The following is a 21,363-nucleotide window of genomic DNA, read 5'->3' on the forward strand; positions in this document are numbered from 1 at the left end:
CGTGTTACAGAACTAGTTCTGGAACATTTTGATACGGAATTGTTTAGCTAACAGGATAAGAATACGCTTCAGTAGTCTCGCTCTCGGCTGATGTAAAGTCATAGATATTTTAATCAATAAAATTGCTAATCTGAAACATTAATTAACATTTATTCATTGCTCATCATGTCAGATACTAATACTGTTTCGTGGTAGAATGTTTTAGTTGTGAAATATTGCTTCGTTAGCAGAAGGAAGATTAATTGCAAAAATAAAGCGACCCACCACTTCTATCTTCTAGTAAATGAATTAGATCGCTGTCTTGTACCGAGCTCAGCTACATCAAAGTATTTTCTTCCCTTCTTCATGAATAGGGATGGAGTTTGCGACGTGCCTTAGAAGCGTATCATGTAGCTAACTAGAATTAGCATAATTCAGAGTAGACGGAAGTATCGTTACCGTATTAGTCCCTTGTGTACAAGCTAGTTTATACTATACACTAGTGGAATTACCGTCCATGGAGAAAGCGACATCAAACCTTCAGTAAGCTGTAGAATGATCACATTATTCCTTCAGCATTTAGGATAGAATGACGGAATGGTTTCACGACGAAAGCTGTCCAATAACATAAAAGCATTTGAAGAAACAAAGGAAAAGATCTGGCTAACTCAGCAGTAATTAATATTTGAGGAAAGATATTTTTGTTGTCCGAAACGCTATAGCTTCTTCAGGTTTCACGGTTAACTAGTGGGTATTATGGATGATGTTAATGGTTTGACCTATTCAAAAACACTTCATGAATTTAATAATAATAATAATAATAATAATAATGTAATCGGATTTACGTACCACTAACTACTTTTACGGTATCCGGGAACGCCGAGGTGACGGAATTTAGTCCTGCAAGATTTCTCTTACGTGTCAGCAAATCTACTGACGCGAGGCTGACCTATTTGAACACCTTAAAATACCACCGGGGTGAGCCAGGTTCGAACCTGCCGAGTTGGGGTCAGAAGGCCAGCGCCTCAACCGCCTGAGCTACTCAGACCGGAAGTTTGTATATTTAGAAAAATAGTCGAATTGTATCACATCTACAAGGTATTTTCAGGTGAAAATAGGCAAACTTCATAGGTCACAATAATAAAATCCATGAGCACCCTTGAACACTTTCCAGAGTACACAATGAAATTAATATTACACTAAGGACTATAAATATTATGGTCCTGTAAAAATATTGAAAAACAATTATTTTCCATAAGTTAATAGTGAACTCTTTTTTAGGTCACCATTGTTTTTATTTTCCTAGGATGCAGGTCTTAGGACTGCTACAAAGGTGTTATTTATTTATTATTAATTATTATTAATACAACTTCCCCCCATGCGGAGGCTGCCACAAAGGCAAAGTATGCCTACTACACAGTATTTTGTCATCTAAGTTACTGTTGAGTTTGCTAGTGTGCCAGATAGAAAATAACCACCACAAGGCTCAGGAATAAATTTGCAATGAATTTTGGATACGGCATGATGTATGGTTCTTCAAATGTTATATAGATGATTGCGGTGTATGGTCACTGAGCCTCGTATTGCGGCGATACCGATGTCGTGAAGTCGTATACTAGTGTTCAGTCATTGAAATCATATATATATTTGCTATTGACTTTACGTCGCACCGACACAGATAGGTCTTATGGCGACGACGGGACAGGAAAGGGCTAGGACTGGGAAGGAAGCGGCCGTGGCCTTAATTAAGGTACAGCCCCAGCATTTGCCTGGTGTGAAAATGGGAAACCACGGAAAACCATCTTTAGGGCTGCCGACAGTGGGGTTCGAACCTACTATCTCCCGAATACTGGATACTGGCCGCACTTAAGCGACTGCAGCTATCGAGCTCGGTGAAATTATATTTGTGTGTGCTATTTTTGTATTCAAGTTTGTTATAAGAAGTGTTGGCTTTGTTACCTTAAGAAACTTTTCTTCAAATGTTGTAAATGTGTTGGGAATTTTAAAAATATTTTTGTGCAATTTGCTTTACGTCGCATCGACACAGGTAGTCCTTATGGCGACCGATGGGTTGAGAAATGGCTAGGAGTGGGAAGGAACTCCGCTCTCGGCAGCTCTGACTGTGGTTTTCCTTGGTTACCATTTTCACACCAGGAAAATGTTGGGGATGTACCTTAATCGAGGCTACGGTCGATACAATGTGATACTTGGATATGTTTTCGCCGTAACTTGAATCCGACTCCTTGGATGAATGGTCAACATACTAGGGTTCGATTCCAGACTCTGTAGGAGATTATACAAACACAAACATCGAGTCCAAATGAGTCAGAATAAGTAATCATACGCAGTTGAAATTCGTGGCCTGAACGGGAATCGAACTCGTAGACCTCTCAACCGAAGACAGTACGCTGACCAAGCATTCAAGGATCTGGACTAGCCAGTGCTTACAACCGTATTATAATATCTGGAATCAGGTATGTTCGTTGAATTACTCCCACACTCTAAGGAGGTGATGGTGGCAGCTATGTGGATAAATAGTGTTACCGTTCCGGGAAAATGCAAAGAAATGTGAACAAAATATTTCCTTATGAATAGTCAGAAAATGAATAACTCTTTTGGTAAGCTACTACCGGAATATAGGGAGCCTTTTATGTTATGACAGCAGTGCCAACGTAAAGAAAATAACTTTCTTTACACATTTATGAAAATAAACCCTTTTTCTATTAATTATCAGTTCAGAAAATAGTGATATTTCAATAGGTCGATGAGGATATGGAATAGGATTTTATTATAACATTGTAATGGCCATTAGTGTCTTTCTAGAATGCGTTTCTGAGCAAATAATACAGCAACTTGTTTACGAGATCAGGAAATTTGAAATTATGTTGTAAAAAAATCAATAGAAGAAAAAATACGTTTTCTATTTTAGGATTCCGATTCTCCTTAAGGTTTTTTAGTCTGCAGATACTACAGTTCCACATGGTTGACGTGACGAAATCCTTAGACTTATTTTAGTGTTTTATCGACTGGGGTCGGTGCTATTCCGTACCTCATATAAGCTAAGTGCTTCTAATGACACACAGTCTAATCTATGCCAGTTATCGAATAAGGATTACAATTTCTGGCTGTTGGTTAAAAACGAAAACTGAGACTTTTATTCCATGGGGCTGGAGTGAGCGCAAGCCTCAATAATTGAATTATTCATTTATATACTAAAATAATAATCACATTGACTTAGCTATGGAATTGGAGATATTCTAAAGATATGCCACCTAGGTAGCCTTTCTACCAACTTCGACACTTCTTATCTTCTCCGTCGGCGCGATTAAGGTTTTCCGTATCACCAGGTTTTTAAATGTGGTGGTCAAATCTTGAGGTAGTGAGATGTATGTTTCGCAAAACTCAAGCTCTTAAACCAGAGGGATTTAAAATCTGCGGTTTGTACCAAAATTTTCCAAATCGTTTCAGTAGTACACGAAAAATCTTGCATTTCTTGAAAAGTCAACGGAACAAGTCATTAAATGGTCACTCTAATAACTGCAGGCGAAGGCTTATCCTACTACGCAATACATTCTGTACTTAGCAGGTTGCTAAGCGACTAACACTGTCATTAAAGATGACGTTATATCAAGCCAGAGAGAATACTATTCTCTGACCTTCTCCATCTTCTCAATGTACTCAACGTTGCTAATAACTTACATGTTGCTGAAAGAAAACAGTCAACCTACTTACAGACGGGAAGGTATCTAGTCAACTAGCCTTCTGTATGACAATTAATAAAACGCAGGGACAAACGCTTGAAAAGTTGGTAAGTCTGTTTACCCGGACCAGTATTCAGCCACTGCCAATTGTATGTTAAACTATTGAAAATGACAGGCAAAACAGTATGACTTTGACATGCATATCAAGATGAGTCATCTGACTTATTTGTAAAGAATGCTGTGGATTAGCACGGGTCCGCTAGTTTTCTATAATTGAAGAATTATAAAAACAATGCACATGATTTAGTTCTGGGACCCTGTGGGTGGGGGAGGTAGAATAACACCCACTGTATTCCATGCCTGTCGTAATAGACGACTAATGCGGGCCCCAGGCGCTCTGAACTTTGGAGCGTGGTTGGCAACCAAGGGGCCATTAGCTGAGTTCTGGCATTGCTCCCACTTCCTTGTGCCATGCCCCTCACTTTCATCTATTCTATCCGACCTGCCTTCGTCAACTCTTGTTCTTTTGTGACCCCGACGGTATTAGAGTACTCGAGGCCTAGGGAGTCTTTCATATCCACGCCCTTCGTGACCCTTGCCTTTCTTTGGCCGATACCTTTATTCTTCGAAGTGTCAGCTCCTTTCCATTTTTTCCCCCTTCTGATTAGTGTTATATAGAGGATGGTTGGCCAGTTATACTTCCTCATAAAACAATAATCACTACCACCACCATTCTATCTGTAATTAGCATCTCCAATTTGCAGACACCACCGTAACCATGACAACCAGAGTTCGTCCATGTATACTACATCAGTAGTGGCATCCATACGCTGCTATAAGAACGCAAGCTCTTAATTCGATTGCAGACTCCAACGAATTCCTACGCGAGTCGCTTCTCACTAAGAAACACACTCTAACGTGGACAGATATAAGTATTTAGATCTGGCAGAGAAACCTATCAGCTTGTTGTACGACGAACACGCCGAAGAGCTTTCTTTCCCAATTATCTACCCACGCGAGCCACGTACATTCACTCCGTTTATCATGTCTAAGAGTTAAATTGGTAGAAGAGAGAGACGCGGAGTGATTCCGGAGCATGTCCTCAACATGGCGATGAAGATTATGCGTATCAATTGGACCGAAGGTTTCTTTCCCACGTTCAAAACCACCGGTGATACAGCAAACCTTTCCCGTTCCGGCGTAGAAGACAAGAAGTTTATGGAGGGCTGCATCGAGCAGAATCTCTCGTTCCTCAAATCGATTCCCAATTCGTTGGAGTACTAGATATACCGGAAGAAGGAGAGGTTTTTGATTATTTATTTCGTGTCAGAAGGTTGAAAAAACTTTGAATAAGGTATTATATACAAACAAGCAACGGACATCTTATGTCACAAACATATTTCACACAATGTCTACCCAGAAATGGGCAGCAGGAATTCCCTCTTTAGTGACTTGAGTCAAATCTTGAAGAGTACAACGAACAAGGCAGGACTGACAGTCATAAAGGTGTTGGGCAGTTTTTTGCTCCCCCCAATCGCAGAAGTCTGACTGATCTTTCAAATAACCCCATTATTTTAGGTTATCCATGGGTTTACCAACTCCACTCCTCAATCGATTCAGTGCCTTCCATGTTGTCCATTCTAAATAATGACGAGGGGTGGAGATTCAGAAGACACCATTGGGTCAGATAGATGCTCCATTCTTGCTCCCCACATATCACAACGGGCTGTTCTTCTTGGTTTATCCAGAGCCTTGGAGACACTGAGGAAACTTTTCCTCGTGGTTTCCCATTCTCACACCAGGCAAATGCTGGGGCTGTACCTTAATTAAGGCCACGGCCGCTTCCTTCCAACTCCTAGGCCTTTCCTATCCCATCGTCGCCATAAGACCTATCTGTGTCGGTGCGACGTAAAGCCCCTCGCTACTACTACGAAACTTTTCCTGGACTTCAGTCTTCTGTATGAAGGTCGATGTCCAAATAACGGGTTCGTTGAATTACTCCCACATTCTAAGGAGTTATGGCGGCAGCTATGTGGAAAAATAAGCCTACCATTCTTCTAAGCGCAAAAACATATGTATGATTCTATGCTTTTCCGTGTAGCAAAGGAAATGTAAGAGTGCTAATTATCCGGTGGGGACATGAAGTCCGTTCGCATTGTAATCCAGGGCCTCTGAGTGTATACAGCGGTGCCTTGCGCGGCGCAATGTGCAAAAGACGACTTCGCTAGGTTCACCAGAGTGCAGATCCCCACCCCTGGATATTAGGCAATAACGCTGTCTCTCCCTTTCCCTGTGCCTATCTCGCTCGCTCCGACTGTCTTCCCCTTCCTCACTTGCTCTGCAGCGCTCCACCATCCAAGCAGGTTTGAACAGAGCTTAGCGGGTGGCCACGAGACAAAAGCTGGCCATAGCCGAGCCGAGTCGGGCCGATGCACGGTGCACAGAACCTCTGCGCCTCGGTTTGCGCGCGTGAGATTTTGTGCGTTTGACTGGCTCTGTTGTAATCCATACGGCAGAAATCTTCAGCCTAGGCAGGCGACAACCCGCTCTATAGCAGCGATAACACAGGCGTCCTTGTTCAAGAATGACTGAATGACAAGGAGTTAAGCCGGCAACTTGTGCGTCACAGCCGTGAAGCGGCTATGCAAACCTTTCAGGCGTTCTAAATGGCGATACGAACGGATTTTTGTCCCCACCAGATATTTTTATTTCGGATTCACTGAGTGGGCTGACAACAATGATACGGAATCTGAAGACTTTCGACCGTCCTACAGAAGTCAACTACGTCAGGCGGTTTCGAGCACATGGACTTGGGATCACGAGGTTTACCTTCTACTATTTATCCTTCAAGGCACCTGTGTATTTTGTTGAGTATTTCCACAATGGAACCATTAGCACAAGGCATCATGATCATCCACATAGTCAACAGCCTAGAATCAACCAATGGTTTTCTTCATCATGCCATTTTTTCCAATTACTTGTGATTGCCACTTGATCTTGATTTGATCCAGTTTAACGGCCAGATGCCCATCCTGTCGAAATTCTGTGTGGAAGGATATACTCACTACTACATCCTTTAATATAAGGTTGGCGTCAGGAAGGGCATGCGGCCGTAAACAGGGCCAAATTCACATTTTCGAACCCGCGACCCTACAGGTGTGGGAAATGCGGTAGAAGAAGAAAAAATAAGGCGCCGAAACACTAAAAACCCTGCGGCCCTTACAATAGTGACAGCCTACCGCTATTTTTTTACTGATTCAGACGATATTAGGTTCGTGAATCCTAGGGCACCACACCCCGAGCGAAAGGAACCTGGATTCGAACCCAGGTGCTTCTGATCCGAAGGCCTGTATTCTGACCCTTCATTCAAGCACTTGGTCTAATCATTGCTTTCCTTATCGTGATATTATTCATACAGTGACGAGAATTCCTGACCGAGCGAGCTGGCTGTGTGGTTAGGGGCACGCAGCTGTGAGTTTGCATCCGAGAGATAATGGGTTGGAACCCCACTGTCGGCAGCCCTGAAAATAGTTTTCCTTTGTTTCCCATTTTCACACCAGGCAAATGGTAGGGTTGTGCCTTAAATAAGGCCACGGCCGCTTCCTTCCAACTCCGAGGCTTTTCCTATCCCATCGTCACCATAAGACCTATCTGCTTCGGTACGACCTATAGTAAACTGAAAAAATTGAATCTCCTTCCAGAACTTTGCTTTGCTTCCACTATTTGTTAATGATATTTGTTCATGGCGTCGACCTCTGTACATCCCTTGCCACTACTTTCGCCATATGAAATGAACCTACGTGTAAGTGGAGTTGCAGAAGTGCCGAGTGTTGAATGTGAGGAAAGGAACGTTAAAGACGACACAAACACCCAGCCCCCAGGCCAGGAATATTAATAATTTACGGCCGGTGGGTTACAGGCGGACGCGTTGCCCCCTACACCGCGGAGCCGGACTTGCTTCCACTTATTTCTATCAGGCTCCTTGCCAACATCTTTCCTATCTGACCTCCCTTGGTCAACTCTTGTTGCTTTTTCCGACTCCGACAATATTAGGTTTGCGGGGCTGAGAAAGTTTCTCATCTTCACACCCTTCGTGACTTTTCCCTTTCTTTGGCCGATGGCTTCATTTTTCGAAGTGTAGGTCCTCTTCCATTATATTTCAGATTATTTTTAATAGAGGATGGTGGCCCAATTATATTTTATCTCAATATAAAACCACCATAACCCTCATAGTGAAACAAACCAGGATTCGAACCCAGGTCCTTCTGAACCGAAAATCTGTACTCTCACCAAGTTGGCAGGTCCCATCCTGACTCAGTTCGGTGGTATGTGAAGGTGCTCAAATACGTCAGCCCCGTGTATGTTCATTTAGTGGCACGTAAAAAATCTTCTGCGGGACAAAATTCCGGCACCTGGGCGTCTCCAGAAACCGCAAAAATGGTCAGAGGGACGTAAAGTTATTATTATTATTATTATTATTATTATTATTATTATTAATATTTACTCTGACCTTTCATTCAAAGAGCCGGTCTACTGAGCTCGATAGCTGCAGTCGCTTAAGTACGGCCAGTATCCAGTAATCGGGGGATAGTGGGTTCAAACCGCACTGTCGGCAGCCCTGAAGATGGTTTTCCGTGGTTTCCCATTTTCACACCCGGCAAATGTTGGGGCTGTACCTTAATTAATGCCCCGTCCGCTTCCTTCCCATTCCTAGGCCATTCCTCTCCCACCGTCGCCATAAGAACTATCTGTGTCAGTGCGACGTAAAGCAAATAGCCGGTCTAATCAATGCTCTTTTTATCGTGATACTATTCACACAGTGACGAGAATTCCTGAGTTCACTCACTTCAATTCTAACACGTTCCCTTATGAGCGATGTCACCTGAAGGAATTTTCAAGTGTAACTTCAGCCAGTCCCTTACAATGTAACTTCAATTTGATCACGTCATATTATATTACTAAAGTTCTTGTACTGTATGGAAAACAACAGGAGCTTCCTTCTCTCTCTGTCTGTAATACTACACTTTATCCCTAGTGACTGGATATTGCAAGACTTTGTTTGTTTTAGAAACTGCATTGTTATTAGCCTTCTTTAATTATAGGAAATCTTGAAAGACAAGAGTCACACCATCTGAATAGCTGATTACCATCACTATTGTCCTCGTAAACTTCACAAAGGAAGGCACACTGTTCGAACTTTACAAGTTACTCCATGAGCTAATTCAGTAATTTGTTGCAAAGCCGCTTTGTCAGCTAACGAACAAAGGTCTTACGTGCATTGCATACAGTACTATTACTAATCAATATTTAGAATAACTTTCTTTAAAAATATGGCAATAACTGTTTCTACGAATAATTTTTATCATATCGATAGCTGAGAACAAAAGTGTTACGACTCAACGAAATGCAGTTTTAAAATTTTACCGTCAGTGTATAGCTTATTTCGACCTCTACATTCTCCGAACTTGTTACGATAAAAATCGAATGCATCCATGCCACGAAACACTTCTGACGGTTTTCAGTGTTCTTGTATTAATTCATTTGCTTAATTCGAATGGGTCATTATGAGTTGTAACACTTTTCCAGATATCGAGCTCGATAGCGGCAGTCACTTAACTTCAGCCAGTATCCATTTTTCGGGAGATAATGGGCTCGAATCTAACTGTCGCCAGCCCTGTGGTCGTTTTTTTCGTGGTTTCCCATTTTCATACCAGGCAAATCCTGGATCTCTACTTTACTTAAGCCCATGGCCACTTTTTTCCCACCGGACAAGTTGGCCGTGCGGTTAGGAGCGCACAGCTGTGAGCTCGCATCTGGGATATAGTGGGTTCGAACCCCACTGTCGGTAGCTCTGAGGGTGATTTTCCGAGGTTTCTGATTTTCATACCAGGCAAATCCTGGGTCTCTACTGTACTTAAGCCCTTGGCCACTTTTTTCCACTCCTAGCCCCTTCCTATCTCATCATAAGACCTTTCTGTGTCGGTGCAACGTAAAGCAACTTGTAACAAAAAAAAGGCATCCAGTTTGTAATAAAAAATGTAATGAAAAAACTACGTACACAGAAATGTTCATAAGAATTGTTTAAAAAGTGTAATTTTGAGAGGCAATTGTGTAAACTGCTAAAATTTTATAAACTCTTCCCATGGAAAATCGATTACTTTGAATTATATCCCTTTCGTTCTAGGCCATCGATACAACAATCAGATTTATTGGTTTATTGGATTATCATCCCTCGAATTTTCCATCCTCTACTAAAGTTCACGTTTAGTAAATATTTATTTTTTAAAATTATTTTTACAATTGGCTTAACGTCGCACCGACACAGATATATTATGTCTTATGTTGACGAAGGGATAGGCAAGGGCTAAGAGTGGGAAGGAAGTGACTGCTGCCTTAGCTGATGTACGGCCCCAACATTTTCCTGGTGTGAAAATGGGAAACCACGAGAAACCATCTTCAGAGCTGCCGACAGCGGGGCTCGAAGCCACTGCCACCCAAATGCAAGCTGACAGTTGCGCACCCCTAACCGCACGGCCAACTCGCTCGGTAAGATATTTCTTCTTTCATTAGCAAAAGTAAATATAATTAAAGTATGTCAGTGGCTGATTGGACCAATAAAATAATTTATTTATAAAACAGGACATTTTCAATCTTCTTATTTAAAAACAAGAGACATCTGGTAAAAATACAGACAGATTAATAAATAGGATACAATTTAACCCACCAGATAACATTTTTATTTTTATTTTTCTAGCAGTTCAACGTCGCATAAGGGCGAATGGTCGCACTATAAATTCGAAGATTTTGGTGAGCCCTTTTAGAAGTGAACTTGGCGGGCTGAGTGGCTCAGACGGTTCAGGAACTGGCCTTCTGATCCCAACTTGGCAGGTTCGATCCTGGCTCAGTCCGGTGGTATTTGAAGGTGCTCAAATACGTCAGCCTCGTGTCAGTAGATTTACTGGCACGTAAAAGAACTCCTGTGAGACTAAATTCCGGCACCTCGGCGTCTTCGAAAACCGTAAAAGAGTAGTTAGTGGGACGTAAAACAAATAACATTATTATTAGAAGTGAACTTAGTTTGTATTGTTAACTAAAATTGCTTTGAAATACACCCTAGTGGTCGGAATATAGACATTTTATTATTTTTTATTCATTCGGACACCAAAATGTGTTTTCAAAAGACACAGAATAGCTCACAATTTCTTTGAAAATAATTGAATTATTGTTTTCGTAAAAGAAATATCAATGAACTTATGAACATGAACATCTTTACTTTTAATGCTTCATGGAGTAATTTAGTATTTTGTTTCCTACACAAATAGTTCCGAAATATTGCTACCGAGAATTTTATAATTGTGGTAACAATTATGTCTCGCATAACCGGTCCATTCATAAAAATTTATGGGGATGGTCCATCTAGCACCCAGAACCAGTCCTCTTACTCATATGTATCTGGATTCAAGATTCTGGAGTCATTTCAAAGAAATTAGGAACCAGTAATTGATTTCTCTTATGATTCTGATGAACGGATGCCCTTAAGGTGGCTGAAGATGAGAATTGCATACGTTTTAGACGTGATAAAAAAAACACTCTCGGAAATCCACATCACAACCCTCTGTATGTGGGAAGATCAGATGGCTGTTAAGCTACAACTAACATGCAACTATTTGCGACTCAGGAACAATCACATATACTGTCCATATTTTTTATTGTATTCCGGGTACAACCTTCCTCTAGCGAAGGAAAAGTCACCATTGTCTTTGTAACATCAAAAAATACGTCCATAAACCCTGTGGATATTCTACTACGGACATAAATTCATCCAATTAAATAGCACACTGTGAATGTTGTATTCAAATCTTATCATAATCCTCTCATCGACCGTAGACAGATTGATGAGGAGGAAGATTAGAGAAAAAGCCTTGCTAATTTAAAGTGTACGGCGTAGTTGACAGGAACATGGAAATCCTTTCTGAAGGGGCAGAACAATGAAATATGGTGATATTAAAACACCCCGGAACTCAACTGTACCTACTGCAGCTGTGCAGTTCTGATGATGAATGGCTTCTTGCTGCCGTCTAGAATAAGTAATTATTTGTGTGTATGAAGTGTATTAATTTTAAAACGCAATTTTATAGATTTCTACCCAGTAATGGGGATTTTGTTAAATTTGCACAATATACGACAGGTACATTGAGATATCTACCTTTTATGTAGCCTATGGCAATGGTATCGCACTGGGCATGGAACTCTTGGTGCATGTCTCAGATGCTGTTTTTGAACGGAAGACGTGTAAGAAAATTAAGATACCGTAAAATAATCACTACTATTGCAAATGTTTTGAGAGGAAGTTCTTAAGAAAGTTTGAGGTCTCTCGATCTGACAAGACAATGGATGTCGACTGATATGGTTATTCCTCGAACACTTCAGACACATTTAACAAGGAGATTGTTTGGAATGAACCATATCGGTTGCAATGAAAGGTGGTTGGAACACCACTTAAGAAGCCATAAACTTATTTTTTAAGTAAAGTAACATTTTCTAACTAAAATACTAGTATTTTAATGTAGAAAAAATTATTAGCAAGGAATATAGGGTTCCAGATACTACGAAAAATGTAAAATTCAGCAATTTCTTTAACTGTACTGAAAATCGAAGAGCTAAAGGGCCCTAAAAGTTTTCAAATTGTGTGTATTTGGATAGCTCTATCAAAATAAAGCACAAATTTCAAATATTAGTTCCGGCCTACATGCAGTTTCGGTAAAACAGCCTAAAATAGCTTTTTTCTTCACTCGTTTTCCTTTTTGATTAACATACTACACAAATAAAATTATTTAGATAATTATTTCTGTAATGTGTTTCTTGCTTCAGTACACTCTTTTTTCTGATTTTTGAAAAATTACCCCACCGTATGTAGTTACAAAGGTTTAAGTGAAACAATGCAATTGACTCACATTAGCGCTCGTAGCGGTAGAAAAAGCCAAACTGCTATTCTAATCGACCAAATAATGATGATTAAGAAAGTAGTTGTAATTTTTAAGAATAAATAAATAAAGAAAATTTTATCATATTTTATTCACACCAGGATGTACCAGAACTGAGTTGCTTGCCTGTAGGGCTAGAATTGTGCATTTTTCTGTGATATTTTTTCTATTAATATATTGTTTTCATGTAGATGCTACATAAAGAGGCTCATCAGCCTCAGTGGAAAACTGTAACCAAGTCAATTCAATTGTCATCTTTGCTTGCGATTTGAGAGTAATCGCATGCATTTGTATGAGATATATACTTCTGCCTGAAAACATAAACCATCAAAATTGCTATTTTAGGTTTCCAACGTTACGTGTTTATTGCAGAGAACTTCTCAATTGCTGCTATAAACAATCTCTACCGGGCGAGTTGGCCTTGTGGTTAGGGGTGCGCAGCTGTGAGCTTACATCCGGGAGATACTGGGTTCGAACCCTACTGTCGGCAGCCCTGAAGATGGTAAATGAAATGGCGTATGGCTTTTAGTGCCCAGAGTGTCCGAGGACATGTTCGGCTCGCCAGGTGTAGGTCTTTTGATTTGACACCCTTAGGTGACCTGCGCGTCGTGATGAGGATGAAATGATGATGAAGACGACACATACATTCAGCCCCTGTGCCAGCGAAATTAACTAACGATGGTTAAAATTCCCGACACTGCCGGGAATCGAACCCGGGACCCCTGCGGCCAAAGGCCAGCACGCTAACCACGTAGCTATGGAGCCGGACCCTGAAGATGGTTTTCCGTGGTTTTCCATGTTCACACCTGGCAAATTGAAAATAAAAATGAAAATCCACAGCCTGTTTCCAGTCATTCGACCGGTTCAAGAATGGAATGAATGAAGCCCCATCTAGCGGCGAGGATAGGAATTGTGCCGGCTGCCGAAGCCTGTCGCACCGCTCTGAAACCTGGCAAATTCTGGGGCTGTAACTTAATTAAGCCATGGCCCCTTCCTTCCTACTCCTATCCATTTCCTATCCCACCATCGCCAGATGACCCATCTCTGTCGGTGCAACGTAAAACAAATCCTTAAAAAAACTATCTCTACCCGATATTTATGTGAAATGGAACACACTGTGAATGTAATAGTACTGAATCCCGCATTGCAAATTTCCTGACATTTCTTCGTTAGCATATTGATCACTTGTACTTTGAGGTGATGTATGAGCAGACCGATCATGTTTCACCACATGAATCATTTCCCTATAATTTTAACAAGCTCCATTTGAATATTCACACCAATAGGTCAGTGTCGACTTTACTGATACTGTCGATAAAATTCTGCCATACGTCTGTTAACTTGAATTATGACTCATGGCTGGTGTTGCTAATCGGGGTACCGGGCGAGTTGGCCGTAGGGTAGGGGGCGCACGGCCGTGAGCTTGCATCCGGGAGATAGTGGGTTCGAATCCCACTGTCGGCAGCCCTGAAGATGGTTTTCCGTGGTTTCCCATTTTCACACCAGGAAAATGCTCGGATTGTACCTTAATTAAGGCAGCGGCCGTTTTTTCCAACTTATAGGCCTTTCCTATCCCATCGTCGCCAAAGACCTTTCTGTGTCGGTGCGACGTAAAGCCACTAGCAAAAAAGAATTACGATCGAGGGTAATATACTGAAGAACATGTTAGGAAGAGCGTAGTCGGACTTCATAACACTGCCTACTACTGTTGGTGAAACACCAACTCCGGCATAATTTTCAATGGTTTTTTGCACACATAGTATTTCAGTAATTATCTTCTTTAGAACACTGCAACAGTTTTCAGTGAAGCCAGAGCTCCTTCTATAGATAATTGGTTAAGACAGCCTCTCACAGATACCAAAGTGTCAGGTTCTAACAAGCCAGACGTTGCGGGATTTTGAAGGCCGTAAAAAGTTCATATGGCACTGTATGACGTATGATATCAGGTTATAAAGTATATTAGGCATTAACTAAAAAAAAATCGGAGATTTCGTGGAGCGCAGAGTTGTAAGAATGTGCCGAGGTGAATGGGTGGACAAGAAAATGACCGGAGCATAAGTTAAAACACTAAGTTTTGAAATTTTTAAAATTTCCTTTTTTATTTTAATTTTTTATAGATTAAATCTGAATGAACAACAGCAATATAATGATGAGCTCGTCAGCTCCTACAACAGCAATATAATGATGAGCTCGTCAGCTCCTACAACAACAATATAATGATGAGCTCGTCAGCTCCTACAACAGCAATATAATGATGAGCTCGTCAGCTCCTACAACAACAATATAATGATGAGCTCGTCAGCTCCTACAACAGCAATATAATGATGAGCTCGTCAGCTCCTACAACAGCAATATAATGATGAGCTCGTCAGCTCCTACAACAGCAATATAATGATGAGCTCGTCAGCTCCTACTACAACAATATAATGATGAGCTCGTCAGCTCCTACAACAGCAATATAATGATGAGCTCGTCAGCTCCTACTACAACAATATAATGATGAGCTCGTCAGCTCCTACTACAACAATATAATGATGAGCTCGTCAGTTCTTAAACAACAATATAATGATGAGCTCGTCAGCTCCTACAACAGCAATATAATGATGAGCTCGTCAGCTCCTACTACAACAATATAATGATGAGCTCGTCAGCTCCTACAACAGCAATATAATGATGAGCTCGTCAGCTCCTACAACAACAATATAATGATGAGCTCGTCAGCTCCTACTACAACAATATAATGATGAGCTCGTCAGTTCTTAAACAACAATATAATGATGAGCTCGTCAGCTCCTACAACAACAATATAATGATGAGCTCGTCAGCTCCTACAACAACAATATAATGATGAGCTCGTCAGCTCCTACTACAACAATATAATGATGAGCTCGTAAGTTCTTAAACAACAATATAATGATGAGCTCGTCAGCTCCTACAACAGCAATATAATGATGAGCTCGTCAGCCCCTACAACAGCAATATAATGATGAGCTCGTCAGCTCCTACTACAACAATATAATGATGAGCTCGTCAGCCCCTACAACAGCAATATAATGATGAGCTCGTCAGCTCCTACTACAACAATATAATGATGAGCTCGTCAGCTCCTACTACAACAATATAATGATGAGCTCGTCAGTTCCTAAACAACAATATAACGATGAGCTCGTCAGCTCCTACAACAGCAATATAATGATGAGCTCGTCAGCTCCTACTACAACAATATAATGATGAGCTCGTCAGTTCCTAAACAACAATATAACGATGAGCTCGTCAGCTCCTACAACAGCAATATAATGATGAGCTCGTCAGCTCCTACAACAGCAATATAATGATGAGCTCGTCAGCTCCTACAACAGCAATATAATGATGAGCTCGTCAGCTCCTACAACAGCAATATAATGATGAGCTCGTCAGCTCCTACTACAACAATATAATGATGAGCTCGTCAGCTCCTACAACAGCAATATAATGATGAGCTCGTCAGCTCCTACAACAGCAATATAATGATGAGCTCGTCAGCTCCTACAACAGCAATATAATGATGAGCTCGTCAGCTCCTACAACAGCAATATAATGATGAGCTCGTCAGCTCCTACAACAGCAATATAATGATTAGCTCGTCAGCTCCTACAACAGCAATATAATGATGAGCTCGTCAGCTCCTACAACAACAAAGTCAAATTGAGGTACAAGAACTGGATACAGTTATGAACAAGGTAATATAAAATGGATGAGTATTGTAGCCCTGAAGGTACACTATGTTACAAGAGCATATTTGCTCCGCTCACTTACATTCTAGGAGACATAGCTCCGAAAGATTACTGTAATCCAGCCTCTGAGAGGCACAAGCTTCTTACAATATTATGCCTTATAAACTTCAAATACTGTGTTTGCAGTCATTTCTGATCAAGAGTCATTTAAACATTCCTGTATGGGTAATTACACTTGAATCGGGGGCCTTAATGCAGAAATAAAAGTTTTAACACGAACGGCCATGGACAAAACACTTGCACCCCTTAAGAAAAGCACTTAAAATCTTAAATGGGATTATGGCCCGAAGTTGCGGAGGCTAATCCCGTAGTACAGTGGGGTGACTAAATGCAAAATATTTAGTAACAAAACAGTATGAAGAATTTAGAGGTTTAGTAAATTTTAATCACCCCATACCAAGTTGGATGGGAATCAACAGAGGGAAAACACACTTCGTTCCCTTAATTTACATGTTTTCCCGCAGGAATTTGAACAGAGTCCTCGTACTTACTGAAATTTATATTTAAACTATGACTTTAGAACCTTATATTTAGAAAATAAGTTTGAAACCTTCCCCTCAAGTTATCTGCCTGACCTATCACATGTTAAGGAATTTCCGCCATTACCTCGAGTATTTGGGCCTTCCCTGCCTCCGAATTACGCCGCACACACACACTAGACCGGAGCGGTGAAGATTACAATACGGCCCTCCAGCACCCAGATTTTCTAGAATCTCAGAGGGGAAGATTCTAGAACTCTTCTGAGATAGGCAGAATGCCTGTATACATCCCCAATTTTAATTGGCTAGAGAAATATACACAAAATTCCTGATTGGTGAATAACTTACGGAAGAAGGAAGCCGTAGGAGTGTTGAAAACGTAGATACATTTTTTTTTTAAATCTACAAAACTTAAGGTTTGCCACTGTCAAACAATTTCAGAATTAGTTGTCCTTAATCCCGCCAGAGGGGGCACATAGGCCTATGGTACAGTCATCTACTAGTTAATGGTCCAAGTATCTTGAGATACATTAGTTCGAGATTCCTAGCACAGACGGCTTTTTAGAACACGCCCAGTTCAACGGGACGGAGAAGGTGTACCCCCGGTACAAAAAATAGTTAGAAAACTCAAACATAATTGTACATACCTGATAAAGTAAAACGGAACGTGAAAATCGACATGTAGGCGTCAAAATTAAAACGACCGCAGGCTGTAGCTGAGAATATACAATTAATTTAATATTATTATCATCACCATAATTATTATAACCATTTAGGAAGGCTCGGCTTGTGCCAGTGATATAATGGGCTGACTCCGCCTAAGCAAAGAGTCCCCCTCTTGATTATGGTACTATACATATTTCTACAACTCGATCTAGAAGGCTAACAACATGGCTGAGAGGATTCATCATGCTAAACACTATACACATAATCTGCAGGCCTTCGAGCTGAGCAGCTGTCATTTGGTGTGCCATGGCCTTTCGGGGCTGTTGCGCCATGGAGGGTGGGGGTTATACAGATAAATGCAAATATTTACAGGAGAAATTTTACAACATAGGCTATATTTATACAACAAATGTGCACAAATGGTGTCTCTAAGCACTTTTGTCATCTACTTGTTCGGGAATCTCTCCTCCAGTACCACGGGAACTCCGGCCTGGATCTTCATGATGTTTGGTTTAACTTAGAAGAAAAGACGTTCCTAGAAACTCTCTAACAATGTGACCAGAGAGCTGTGCAAGCTTTTCGGAATTACATCAGTACATGATATCACTATCGGAACTGTGATGACAGATTTTAGTTTCTACACGCGTTGCATTTCTATTGCCAGTTCTCTGTATTTTGATGTCTTTGTGGCTATCGTAGTTTGCAGATGGGAGGTGTTTGGACAAGCATTTTCTATAAGGGATGCGGATCTTTTATGATTTAGCAGTTAGAATACTATGTGGCCTATTGTTGCTGGGCATGATAGAGGTTATGACATCTTGGTCCCACAGAAGCTCGTATGAAGAGTTTTCGGGAACGGGCGGAGATGTGTATTTCCAGTATGTAGTTTGACTGAAGAAATGCTCATTTTACAGAAAGTTTTTGTTTTAGCTACTTGATTATTATTATTGTTATTATTATTATTATTATTATTATTATTATTCACATACCTAGGATTAACATTGCAAACAACAGCTAGCCCACATAAGGTCTCGAGCAACGGCGTCAACCAAAGCCAAATATGAAATAAGAACTATCACGAAGCTTTCACTGGGAACCGCTATGAGATTATTTGACGTGAAAATAGCTCCCATCACCACATACGGGCTGGAAATCATCTGGGAGAAGTTGACTGTGGTGGACTTGAGTACACTCCAAGCAGTCAAGTTGCGTTTTCTGAAAGCTACCCTGGGAATTTTTAATACAAAAAACTTCGACTAGCATATCAACTTGCCAAGGGGACATCCTTCAACGAGGACCTTCGGAGACACTTGGGAGGAACTAATGCAGGATAGAGTGAAGAAAAGAGACGAAATCTGGATCGACTTTTAAACGGAGGACATGATGAACAGAACATGGACAAACACTAACCAAGATCTTCGACACTTTGTTTACTCGACGGCGTACATGGATACCACCATAAGCTGTATAATACCGAGTACTTCCAGACGAATCATGTGTCTATTTAAATTATGCGGTGTGCAATAATGCCGATACCATGCACTCACTTGTACAAATCGGAGATCTTCTATTGTGATCGTTTGTAAAAGTGAGCGAAGACTGTGTTGATGTTAATTCTACCTTGTTCTCATGTATATGCAAAATTTGTGAGCTGTGTCTTAAAAAATTATTATTATTATTATTATTATTATTATTATTATTATTATTATTATTATAATATGCTGCCACCTCCCGGAGGTCTGGGTTGGATTCCCGGCTCTGCCACTAAATTTGAAAAGTGGTACGAGGGCTGGAATGGGGTCCACTTAGCCTCGGGAGATCAACTGAGTAGAGGTGGTTCGATTCCCACCTCAACCATCCTGGAAGCGGTTTTCTGTGGTTTCGCACTTCCCCTCCAGGATGGTACCTAACTTAAGGCCACGACCGCTTCCTTCCCTCTTCCTTGTATATCCTTTCCAATATTCCCATCCCCCACAAGGCCCCTGTTCAGCATAGCAAGTGAGGCCGCCTGGGCGAGGTACTGGTCATCCTCCGTAGTAGTATCCCCCGACCCAATGTCTCACGCTCCAGGACACTGCCCTTGAGGCGGTAGATGTGGGATCTCTGCTGAGTGTGAGGGAGGAAAGAACCCTGGAGGGTAAACAGATTAAGAAAGAAAGATTATTATTATGGTGAGGTAACCACTCAGTGTACCACCAGAAATATTTTTTACGTCAACGTCGTGTGATATGGAAAACCAAATAGCCTATACTAGTAATTTTTTTCACCAGTCACACGTCCAATTACCTTATCTGAGACTGAAGGTGGAAATCTGGGGATGCGTAGGCCGACACTTTAGTCTACTACTGATCTACAGATGGAGCTATGACTCACGTAATGAATATTGGTTTTGGTATTTGTTTTGAGGTTGCTACGTATGAACACTACGGAGAGGTTTGGACTTGAATCTAGGAGTTTGGTAGTGACTATAAATTCTGTACCCCTACCTCTGCCACCGTGTCCGACCATGCAGACTTCACGCCTTAAAGATCAAGGCTACGAGGCAAGCTGAATGCAACTTTCATTTATTGCTCTTGGGCGACCTGCGCGAGGCAATTCAACAAAGTTCCTGTTGCCCTGTACTGCTTCCATGTTCGAAGAACTTCATTTTGATTATGGCCCGCTGTGTGCTTGTATTCGCGAGGTGGTGGGTTCGAATCCCACCGTCGGTAGCTCTCAAGGTGGTTTTGTATGGTTTACCATTTACACACCAGGCAAATTCTGGGGGTTATATATTATTTAAAGCCACGGCCACTACCTCCCAATTCTAGTCCTTCCGCTCCTTTCCGTCGCCGAAAAACCATCGTTGGGCGACGTTAAATTAATAGAAAAAATTTGATTACGCCCCTCGCGTAGAGCAACTGCCTTTTTGTACGTCCTACTGGACATAATGTGATTATGCCGACATTCCTCGTCGTGACATCCTAGACCAGAGCCTCTCAAACGCACAAAATCTCACGCGTGCAAACTGAAGCGCAGAGTTCTTGTGTACAGTGCATCGGTCTCACTCGGCTCCGCTCGGACCAACACTTCGTCTCTGGGGTACTCGGTTAAGCTCGGCTCAATTCTTCTCGGCCCACTATCGGCAGCCCTGAAGATGGTTTTCCGTGGTTTCCCATTTTCACACCAGGCAAATGCTGGGGCTGTACCTTAATTAAGGCCACGGCCGCTTCCTTCCAACTCCTAGGCCTTTCCTATCCCATCGTCGCCATAAGACCTATCTGTGTCGGTGCGACGTAAAGCCCCTAGCAAAAAAAAAAAAAAAAAATTCTTCTCGGATTGGAGCGCTACGGAACAAGTAAGGAAGACCGAGACAGGCGGAGCGAGCGAGGGAGACGTGGGGAAGGAGAGAGACAGCGCTATTGCTCCAAATCGAGGAGTGGGGGTCTGCACTCTAGTCAACCAAGTGAAGTCGTCTTTTTCACCGTGCACAGTGCATGCACCCTAAGAGGCCCTCTCCTAGACTCTTACTGCACTCCTTAGAACACACCTCTAATGCTTGCACACGAGTGGTACAACTTGGAAGTACGGACTCCCATTCTCAGTGTGGCGTTCTCCGTGTGGGTTGTGCACATATGAGTATGTTTACGAACATCCTAAAGGCCACCACACACAGAAAGCTAAGATGAGCTACGCTAAGCTATGCTGTGCTAAGCAATGCCAACCTATGTTGTGCTATGTCACGAATAGCAAGCTAAGCTAAACTGTGGTAGGCAGCCTTTTATAGATGGAGGATTAATTG

This window comes from Anabrus simplex, chromosome 11, assembly GCF_040414725.1.
Source record: "Anabrus simplex isolate iqAnaSimp1 chromosome 11, ASM4041472v1, whole genome shotgun sequence".
In the NCBI taxonomy this organism is placed as follows: Eukaryota; Metazoa; Arthropoda; class Insecta; order Orthoptera; family Tettigoniidae; genus Anabrus; species Anabrus simplex.